This window comes from Kogia breviceps, chromosome 13 (genome assembly GCF_026419965.1).
Source record: "Kogia breviceps isolate mKogBre1 chromosome 13, mKogBre1 haplotype 1, whole genome shotgun sequence".
Taxonomy (NCBI): Eukaryota; Metazoa; Chordata; class Mammalia; order Artiodactyla; family Physeteridae; genus Kogia; species Kogia breviceps.
The window spans coordinates 63,123,784-63,135,497 of record NC_081322.1 but is presented as its reverse complement, the minus strand read 5'-3'; positions in this window follow the sequence as shown (position 1 = coordinate 63,135,497).

The following is an 11,714-nucleotide window of genomic DNA, read 5'->3' as shown; positions in this document are numbered from 1 at the left end:
CCCAATCCAAAAATGGGCAGAAGACCTAAATAGACATTTCTCCAAAAAAGATATACAGATTGCCAACAAACACATGAAAGAATGCTCAACATCATTAATCATTAGAGAAATGCAAATCAAAACTAAAATGAGATATCATCTCATACCTGTCAGATTGGCCATCATCAAAAACTCTAGAAACAATAAATGCTGGAGAGGGTGTGGAGAAAAGGGAACCCTCTTGCACTGCTGGTGGGAATGTAAATTGATACAGCCACTATGGAGAACAGCATGGAGGTTCCTTAAAAAACTAAAAATAGAACTACCATAGGACCCAGCAATCCCACTACTGGGCATATACCCTGAGAAAACTATAATTCAAAAAGAGTCAGGTACCAAAATGTTCATTGCAGCTCTATTTACAATAGCCAGGACATGGAAGCAACTGAAGTGTCCATCAACAGATGAATGGATAAAGAAGATGTGGCACATATATACAATGGCATATTACTCAGCCATAAAAAGGAATGAAACTGAGTTATTTGTAGTGAGGTGGATGAACCTAGAGACTGTCATACAGAGTGAAGTAAGTCAGAAAGAGAAAAACAAATACCATATGCTAACACATATATATGGAATCTAAAAAAAAAAAAGGTCATGAAGAACCTAGGGGCAAGATGGGAATAAAGATGCAGACTTACTAGAGAATGGACTGGAGGATATGGGGAGGGGGAAGGGTAAGCTGTGACGAAGTGAGAGAGTGGCATGGACATATATACACTACCAAATGTAAAACAGATAGCTAGTGGGAAGCAGCCGCACAGCACAGGGAGATCAGCTTGGTGCTCTGTGACCACCTAGAGGGGTGAGATAGGGAGGGTGACAGGGAGGGAGATGCAAGAGGGAAGAGATATGGGAACATATGTATATGTATAACTGATTCACTTTGTTATAAAGCAGAAACTAACACACCATTGTAAAGCAATTACACTCCAATAAAGATGTTAAAAAAAAAGAAGTCCAACATATTGGTTTCATGCATTTATATTGTGTGATACAGAAAAAATTTAAGGGATAATTTTCTGGGTGCATTTCTGAAAACTTTCTTTTGTTATTACAGAATATATGTAACTTTGCCAAAATTGGTCAGCAGTGAAGAATGTGGCTCCTCAAAATTAAAATTAATTAAAAATGACATAATGTCTACAATGTCACATGAATGTCCAATCTAGTAACAATTTTTGTATGAGAAAGGTATTGGAGCAAGTAAACGTTGACGTTATGAAAAAGAATCTCCTTTTTATGAAAGGAATACATGTGAAAAATTTACAACAAATCATTATATTCTAGTGGGACTTTGAGTCCCTCCTTACTGCAAATACAATTTAAATTTTATGTTAATTGGCTTTATTTGCATAAGAGATACGGAATGACTTCATGGTTTTTTGTGTTTATTCTCATCCTTTCCTCTACCCTCTGGTACTCACCTCCTATGCCCATAACTATGGCAGCTCCAACTTAATTCTTTGATTGGCTTAATCTTTCAAACTAAACAGGGTAGGGTTTTCTTCAGCAAAATTCCTAGAAAATAAAGAAGTTCAAGAGTAGTTTTGTGTTTGTTGAGAGCTAGGGGGCAGTGCAGAAGAATATATCCCCTAGGAATCAGAGGCTTGACTTTTTTCCAAAAAGCAGCAATTGGGGTGGAAAAGTATTGTTTCTTCTTTTCATTCTGTTATAAAGAGCACTGCTGGTTATCATGGAACCAAAATATTTAGCTTCTCTCCCTACCAAAGTGCCAACAAAACAGCAGAAAAGGTATAAGAATATGGTAGAGAAAGGGTGCCATTAATGGAACAGAAATTTCAAGGGTACTATCAATGGAACAGAAATTTCCTAAAAGATAGAAATCAGATAGGCTTATATTGATAAAGTGCTTAGTGAAGAGAAGCCACAGACCAAAATAGATGTAGCTGTGAGAGAGGACATTTACAAAGATGGGAGCTGATTTTCCTAATAGTTCCCTGGGAGAAACTACAGCTCCCAGCCTCTCTGAACAGCATTAGGTACAGCAAAGGTCATGAAAGAAGCCAGCACTGGGTAGTTACCTCAGCTCACTCCCCCTCTATGCTGAGAGACTGAATATGTATGTGACGGGGTCACAGATATTATAACATGGAAGAATCCCCCACCTTCATTCCCATGACCTTCTGAGGAGGACTCTGAGCGGGTCCACTGCCCTCTTGGGCCTTTTTGATATTGATCAGGGTCGGACAAGGGGAAGATTTGGCAGGAGCTGAACCAAGAGAGGCAATTTTACATTGGAAAGGGTGTGAGCCGACAGAATAAATCTTGAAGTGAAGAAAGGGGACAAGATGGGAGAAAAGAAGCCATGTGGCAATGTCACAGTGGCCCTCAGTGAATTTCCAATCTGAGACTGCATGGAATGCTCAGCTGTTTGCCTTCCGTAATAATGTCCACATTCTAGAAGCTGCTCTTAGTAGGTAGAGGCTGCATTTCCCAAAGCACTACGTATTTTTTGTTTGTTTATAGTTATTGTCTTCAGATTTTGTCACCATAATAAATTGGGTTCATAGAAAAATGTAAGAATTCAAGATAAAACTACTGCTTATTTTAAAAAGAGAAAGTAACCTGAATGATTCTCAATCAAATATATTTTATGACTTTGAATAATTTCAAGAGATGGAAATTAAAACTTCAGTAAAGACTTTCCATTATGTTCTCCTATTGTGGGGTTATTGAAACAAGCAAGCACATAAATGGGAAATATCTTAAAAATCAGGAATGTTTCTAGAAAATAACTGAGAAGTTTTTATTCAGATTTGCCTTAAGAAGGAAATAATAAGAGCTAATTTTTCACTGAGCGCATATTACATTCTAGGCACTGTTCTCAGAACATCCATTTTATAGATGAGAAAGCAAAGACCCAGAGAGCTTAAGTCACTTGCCAAGGTCACACAGCTAGGAAAGAGCTCAGTCAGCATTCTTAGTCACTACACCAAATCGTGAACTTTCTTCAGGAAGAAAAAGAAACCTTCTCCTTCCATGCAACTCAAATGAAATTCAAAAAGCAAACCAAAGCCAAAGCAAAAACAGAGCCTTCGCTATTCATCAACCAAAATTTCATTTTGTAAGATACAGTATTAACTTTACCAATAGATGGCAATATTGGCTCGAAAAAGTCTGTCCAGCACACTGCAAATGATCCTTACAGAAAATTCTGGCACTGAAGCAATAAGCAGCTTTTTATAGCTTTTTCAAATAGGATTTTTGCTGTTGTTTACATAGCAACACTGTTGCTGTATTGTTTTATGATTTTTCTCTGACTTTCAAACATTAAATTTAGATTTGGAGCAAAGGAAAATTCTAGAAACATTAAATTCACAAGATTTCTGAAGTAACACTTTGAAATCAGAGAGAAACAGTGCCGGCATGAAAATAGAAATTTAGTATGTTTATATGTCATTTCAAAAACTTAAATATTAATTTTTATCTTATTTACTTGAAATGGAAGCAAAACACATTTTCCCCAGAACTGAAGAACCTATAAAGTCATAGGTTTGAAAAGCTAGAGGATAATTAAATTTTAAATCCCTTCGTTATTGCAGATTTACTGAGGTGAAGCACCATAATATAATTAAAATTATTTAATAGAATATCACTTAAATCACTTGTCTTATGTGAATATTGTTTATAAATATTTACTTGCCTGATTTTCCAGTAGTACTTGATTTTATTCAACCTACGTTTTCTACTAATAGTAGTTAAAATCACTTTGTATGGAACAAATCTCAACATTGCTATAAATGCTGAATATTTCAGGGAGCTACTGCACCAAAATTAAAGGAAACTTCTCTAAGCAGCTTTGTCTTAGGGCTCAAATACTAATTTATATGGAATTACCTGCTGTTAATGCCTGTCACGATTTTTAAAAACATGAACAAGTTTAGACAGGGAATATCTCCTTTGACATAGGAGTAAATTTTTTCTTTTAGCCCCTTGTACTTATTTTGAGGTTAATCATTCTGAGGTTTTCATTACCTGTCTTGGTGCCACCAGATAATAAACTTGTACAGTGACTTGTCAGTTTCTAACACAGATGATAGGAACCAATGCTCTACCATCAAGGGACTTATATTAAGAATGGTTTATAATAAAAGCTAATATTTAAATTAACCGTAAGACATACTTGCTGTTATTGTGGCTTTATACTGACTGCTTTAAGTGATACTCTAATCTTCACAATAAACTTATGAAGTTGGTACTAATTTACATCACGTGAATAGTGAATTGGCTTGATATCAGAAGAGCAGAATATTTTGACCTTGGACGTGGGTATGAAATTCCTTCTGCAGTTGCCAAGAAATGCCAATTGGATAATTAGGGATTGTTTATGGTTTAGATCAAACTGATTTTATCCATTGAAGACAATTCATTGAACAACTGTTATTTGCTGATACTATGCTATAAATTAGTTAAGAAATGTGAAATTAGTCTCTGCCCACAAGGAACATATACTCTGGTTATATTACTGTATTCATTTTTAATCCCTAATTTAAATGGCACCTACTGAGGAGCCTCTGACCGCTCTCTGCTTCTTAATAAATTTCTTAGGAAAAGAAAAGTATATGGGGAAAGAAAGAAATACATGAAAGCTCGCAACACTGAAAATTGAGATTCAAAGAGAAATTTTCTTAACTCTAATGCATAACCTGGGTGGAAACGCCTAGCTCTTACTGTGACACAGGGAACTGTTCAACCCTGACACCTTTCATACCATCAGCTCCTGGCCCAGAAATGCAAGGACCGAACTAAAAAGAAAACCAGGCATCTCTCCCTCCTCTCTGTGGCAGTTGCTTTTGTAGACTGCCAGATTGGCATTCCCACCTCTAGCCAACATTTCCACGCTCTTTTTAGTACCTTTCTCCTTATATTCATTTAGGGACAGCAACTTAAGGAAGACAATTGGACAAGAAGGGAAGGCATTGAATCCGGGGTTATGTCATTTCCGTAACTAAAGTGTCTTAGAGAATGCCAGCTCTGGAGGGAATCATTTTTTCACATTCTCTTTGTGTTCAGTGTCAGAAAACTGGTAGAAAGGAAAGGATAAAATCCCATCAGTGTCACAGAACAAAGCCAGATGAATGTAATTTGTTAGCTGCTAGAATTTGGGCTAGGAGCTGAGTATACTAACCTATTAAAAGTTACAAATTTAAAGACAAAATTTAGCTAGCATCCAATTGTCAGAAAGTAAAACTAAGGGCATCCATCCACCCAATTTGGTAGAGTCTAGATATGGGAGTTATCCCCATTGACTATGAATATGCAAGTAAACAAATGAGAAAGCATGGATTATCCATTAGCTAGTATTGCATAACAAACTACCACAAAATCTTAGTGCCATGCAACAATTAATATTTATTCCCATGGATCTGTGGATCAGCTACAGTTTGCTGATCTAGACTGGACTCAACTGGATATACCCCTTCATAAAGGTGAACATTTTTTAACAACAATCTAACCTATCATACACACAAACAAAAAGTATAGAGATTTTGAAAATGTATTACAGAACAAGAGACTCGAAAAAAGAGACTTATGGGGTTGACAATTTTAAAAAGAGGAAACCTATAAAAATGGTTGATTATAGAACCTTGAAGAAAAACTGTGAAAACTGTTTGAAATTTTCAGTAAGATTCAAAATGACATGGCCTATATGAAATAAGACCAGAAAGTTATGAGAGAAAAGGCTAACATTGAAAAGAAAAACAGTACACTAAGACAACAAAAGTAGAAAGATAGTGAAACACTCTATATATATATATATATTTTTTAGCCGCACTGCACGGCACACAGACTTCCCTGACCAGGGATCGAACCTGTGCCCCCCTGCAGTGGAAGCCGGAGTCTTAACCACTGGACCACCAGGGAAGTCCGTGTAACACTTTAAGTGAGCTTAAAAATGCAGAAACAGTTGAAAAATCCACATTTGAAGCAGACTTGTTATTGGATAAAATCCAACCAGTGATGTGTAGAAGCCTTTTTACAATGTTGACAAGGTATTAGAAAATAGACAGTCATGCTCTGAAATTCAGGTTTCCCGGGTGAGGGTTGGGAGCAGACACTAAAACAACTGAAACAAGCCATAATTATACACATTATTGGAAAAAAAGTTCCCTGAGTTGCATCACTGCCCTTTAGCCAAAGGCCACCAGGAACACAAGTTGTCGTTAAACAAGTTTGGTTTTATCAACTGGAAAACACACACACCATGGGAAGAGGATGTGAGAAAAAACTTCTCGATTTGGGCTTGTGTTAGGTGATTTTCAGGAGAGTTCTAGGAAGTCAGGTATTCCTCTGGGCATGATGCTGCCAAAAAAAAAGAATTATTCTATGTTTAGGTATTTATTCATTTCCTAGGGCTGCCATAACAAAGAACCACAAACTGGGTGCCTTAAATGAGAGAAATTTATGATCTCAGAGTTCTGGAGGCTGGAAGTTCAAGATCAAGGTGTTGGCAGGGCCAATGCTCCCTCTGAAGGCACTGGAGTACGCTCTGTTCAGAGCTCTCTCCTGGATTCTAGGTAGTTCCTTGGTCTGTAGTAGCATAATACCAACCTTTACGTGATGTTCTCCCTGTGCGCTTATCTGTGTCTTAATTTCCAGTGCTTAAAAGGAAACCAGTCACATTGGATTAGGGGCTCATCCTACTTCATCGTGATCCCATCTCAACTTAACTTCTCTCTCCAGGTACAATGACCACTTTTCTAAACAAGGTCACATTCTGAGGTACTGGGGGCTAGGACTTGAAAAACAGGTATCTTAGTGAATCTTATCCAGAAAGAGAGAATAAAACAAGGCTGTAATTAGTAAAGAAGCAGCAGTCACTTCTACAAGCCAGGGTAGGGGGATGTTTGCTCATTTTTTTGTGGTTTGGAGAACATTTACATTTTTGTCAGTGCTCAGGCATGATTACTTTGTGAACTTGTTTTTGTCCTGATCCATCATGGTCACAGATGGCCTTGTTTGGTGTTGATGTTCTGTGACACTGTTTTTGTTCAACAGAAAAAGACAAAACTTAGCTCTGAGTGCTAGCAAAACCAAGACCTAATTTATAGTACCAAGCCAGCTCCCTGCTACCAGGGGCTGCTTTTCTCGCTTTTCAGTCTACAGTTTTGGTTTTGTTTTGTTTTTGCGGTACGCGGGCCTCTCACTTACGTGGCCTCTCCCGTTGCGGAGCGCAGGCTCCACGGCCCACGGCTCACGGGCCCAGCCGCTCGCGGCATGTGGGATCTTCCCAGACCGGTGCACGAACCCGTGTCCCCTGCATCGGCAGGCGGACTCTCAACCACTGTGCCACCAGGGAAGCCCTCAGTCTACAGTTTTGATGAAGGGCAGATGAAATTAGGTCACAGGACATTAACTCATGATTTCCAGATCTTCACCATGGCTGAAATTTTGCTGATTAGGGGGTTTTCCAGAGAATAGAGTCCCTAATTCTGTCTTTGAACTATTTAAGACTTCAAACTTAGCTCTTATATAACTCTCCTTGGCGTGGAGTTCTTTTTCATTCCTCCCCAAAAATGCCAATTTTACCTTAGCTTAAGAATTGCCAGTAGAAAGACAAACTAGAAAATGCACTTTCAAAAATATGAAGTAGTCAATCCCTGTGTTTTACATAGAGAGAAAGGCTGACTCCATTCCATGGAAAGTCAAGGGCAGAGAGCTATGCTCACATGTCCCCTGGAAATATGGAGCTTTCAAAGCTCCATATATTTTTGTTACATTAAAGAAGTTCTGAATTACTGTGAGAATTGCTTCTAGTGTTTCAGCAAGGGTAAAGGGGTAGATGCTGGGTTTGGTCATTGTTGAGAAACTTTTAAGTCAAAACTGTGCAAAGCTCCAAATTTATCAGTAGCCAAAGGATATATAAATCTGTTTGAAATCAGGATTGGGAGAATGAGTTTTATTTTATTACTAAGTGCTGAATCCGCTGCCTTATCATGTTTCAGCTCTAGGTTGGATAAAAATATAATTTCGGGTAGACTTTCTCCAGTTTGATCATGAGATGTATCAATAAGGAACAATGGCAATGTTTGGGATTAAAGAGCATGATAATTCAGACTTTGTTTCTAGAGTCAATGTCATTGTTTTGTTGAGTGAGATTTAGTGTTTCCTTAAAATATGTAACTAGGGTGAACGTCATTAAACTCTGAAAATCAGTTCCCAGGCTCCTTCACTTATGTTGTAGTCCTTTCACGTTCTTGCTGATTAAGGACCTTGTACCACTTTAGTAACATGTAAAATGATGGCTTGCCTGTTTTATACCACCTGCTTCCTCCAATGCCTCCTCCCCAACCCTCTAAGGAAGTTCTATAAAGGAGTTTCCAAAAGCCAAACTCCTTTTCAAACTTCTATTATGTATGTCTGGGGCTAATGAATTTAAATTCAAAAAAAACAAAGCAAGATTCTGTAAATTCTACCCTTCGTCACCACCCCCCTTTCCTTGCAGGAAAAACTTTTCATCAGCAATTGGTATATGATTCCAAAACTGATAGATTCATTGTACCATTGAGCTGAATTGAATACAGGAGCGATGGTTAATATTCTGCAATAAAAGTTTTAAAATCTTAACATAATCTAATCCTTAAAATAAGCAGTTTTGTGCTCTTAAGGTAATGCTGAGTAGTGTGATATAGCTGAAAGAACATGTCCTTGGTTCAAATTAGGCTTTCATCCTTGTTTTTTTTTTTGTTGTTTGTTTTTTGTTTTGTTTTGTTTTGTTTTGTTTTTTTGTGGTACGCGGGCCTCTCACTGTTGTGGCCTCTCCCGTTGCAGAGCACAGGCTCCGGACGCGCAGGCTCAGCGGCCATGGCTCACGGGCCCAGCTGCTCTGCGGCATGTGGGATCTTCCCGGACCGGGGCACGAACCCATGTCCCCTGCATCGGCAGGCGGATTCTCAACCACTGCGCCACCAGGGAAGCCCGGCTTTCATCCTTTACGGCCTCTATGGCCTTAGATAATTTTTCAGATACTCAATTTCCTCATCTATAAAGTGGGGATAAAAAGATAGTTTGTGAGGATCCAGAGAGTGGATTCCAGACATCAAATATTCCATTTTAGTTTTCTGCTTTTCTTTTTCTTCTTCCTTTAAATAAGTGCGGATTGGTTGTACTAATCCTGTAACAGAATACACTTAAATAGCATCCATTGTACTAGGCACAGTGAAATATACATATTTCATTTAAGTAGTCAAAGATCATATAAAGGAAGGCGATGGAAAGGCCCTTGAATTCTGCTCTCTTGTCTTTTTGCCTCACCTTTCCTATGCTCTCGTTCCTTCCTTTTTCAGCCTGAGCCTCCTCCTATTCTGTCTCGATGGACGTCCTGTGGAGCCCTTGCATTCTTGGCAGTCAACCCATCCTTTGGTGGAATGGTTCTTAAACGTGATGGACCAGCACATCTTTTAAAAATAGGGTGGACCATAGTTAAGTTACCCTGTTTTTATTTCAAATGGTGAAAAAAAAATATTTTTAAAGCAACAACTATCTATTATCACCAGCGTTCCTGTTTTTGAAAGGATATTTTAAAGATTTTCTTTTCTTTTAATGTGGACCATTTTTTTAAGTCTTTATTGAATTTGTTACAGTATTGCTTCTGTTTTATGTTTTGGTTATTTGACGAGGCGTGTGGGATCTTAACTCCCTGACCTAGGATCGAACCTGTACCCCCTGCATTGGAAGACAAAGTTTTAACCACTGGACTGCCAAGGAAGTCCCTTTAAAGGATTTTTTTTTTTTTTTTTTTTTTTTTTTTTGCGGTATGCAGGCCTCTCACTGTTGTGGCCTCTCCCGTTGCAGAGCACAGGCTCCAGACGCGCAGGCCCAGCGGCCATGGCTCACGGGTTTAGTTGCTCCGCGGCATGTGGGATCTTCCCGGACCAGGGCACGAACCCGTGTCTCCTGCATCGGCAGGCGGACTCTCAACCACTGCGCCACCAGGGAAGCCCTAAAGGATATTTTAATACCAAAAATATTTAGAAGAGCATAATCTCAGAGTAAAGGAAAGCCCTTTAAACTGAGTGACTTTACCTTCATGAAAAACTCTCTGGATGGTTTTTATTTTTCTCATTTTGTTTCAGTCTGGTAAAAATGTGGGTCCAGGGGCTTCCCTGGTGGCGCAGTAGTTAAGAATCCACCTGCCAATGCAGGGCACACGGGTTCGATCCCTGGTCTGGGAAGATCCCACCTGCCGCGGAGCAACTAAGCCCATGAGCTACAACTACTAGAGCCCACGCAACTAGAGCCCATGCTCCACAGCAAAGAGAAGCCACCGCAATGAGAAGCCTGTGCACCACAACGAAGAGTGGCCCCCGCTCTCTGCAACTAGAGAAAGACCGCAAGCAGCAACGAAGACCCAATGCAGCCAAAAATAAATAAATAAATATATATTTTTTAAAAACCTGTGGGTCCAGAGGCTGGCTTTTAAAATTCCCTTCTTTTTTTTTTTTTTTCTTTCTATCTTCTCCTTCACCTTATTTTTTCTTTCCTCCCTCCTTATCAAAATGTAACTGCCTTGTGCTGTATTCCCTGAAAGCCTGCCTAGCGATAGGAATTAATTTAAAAAGCCAAATTTATAGTGGAAAATAGCTAAAGATGTTACCACTGCTTTAAAAATTTTTGTATCTATCGCTATCTATGTATTGGCTGAAATAATAAAGATGTCTTATAGGCTCGTCTAACTCAAAATTTCCGAGGTAGAGGTGGTTTGACTTGTAAGTTCAAAGATGTCATTCAGAACTCACATGTCTCCTTCTGTTATGTTAGCTGCGTAAATCTGACTCCCCTTCACGTTCACAAGACTGTGGCAAATGCTACCTGGGTGACCGGTTTCTCCGTCCACATTCAGGGAGAAAGCCTGTCCACAGTTGTATTAATCATTATATTTGGATGCTGGCCTTCTTGGCAGCAGAACTATTTTGAAAGTCATATTGAATCAGACATATCTTTCAGCAGGCAACTGCCTGTACCACCAAAAGACCCATTTTGAAGAAGAACGTTAAGAATTAACTATTTTGTAACTGGCCAGAGCCCCATCTTCCCAAAAAAAGACTTCTTTCTGACAAGGTACAATGCCTGACTTCCTGTGTTAAACTTTCAGTGATGTATTCAGGGAAGGAAAAGTTAAACTTTATGTTATCTTTCTTCTCCTTTATCAATGACGAATTTTAAACCAATCCACCCAAAATGCCTATTATTTAAATTGCAAATGCTGTTTTAACAAGATGAGGAGAATAACTTTTGGAATATTTATTTGCATTTTATTCTTAATTCTGTAAGAAACCTGAGGAATGAGAGTTGCTTTTCCTCCTCTCACATCCTAAGAAACTAAATTCCATGTGCTCCATGGCTACTGGGATATTTTTATTGCAGAACAGAAGGTGGAAGTCACTCAGAATAAGCCCTTCCCTGCCTCATCAGCCCTTCTGTTCTGGAAGCCCATTGAGAGTGGAGGAGCCGTGAATGGTCAGACAAGGATGCTGGGAGTATTAGTTCCAGAACCTGAGGAAGAACAGGTAGTTTGGGGTCCATGATGGGTGGGTGCCTGGGCCCCAAGAGGATAAGACCTCCCTTATAAGGTAGCTCAAAACTGGTAGAGGAACTGAACACTGAGGCAATGGGGAGTCTGTTCATTATTTCTCTTGATGATTCTTCCC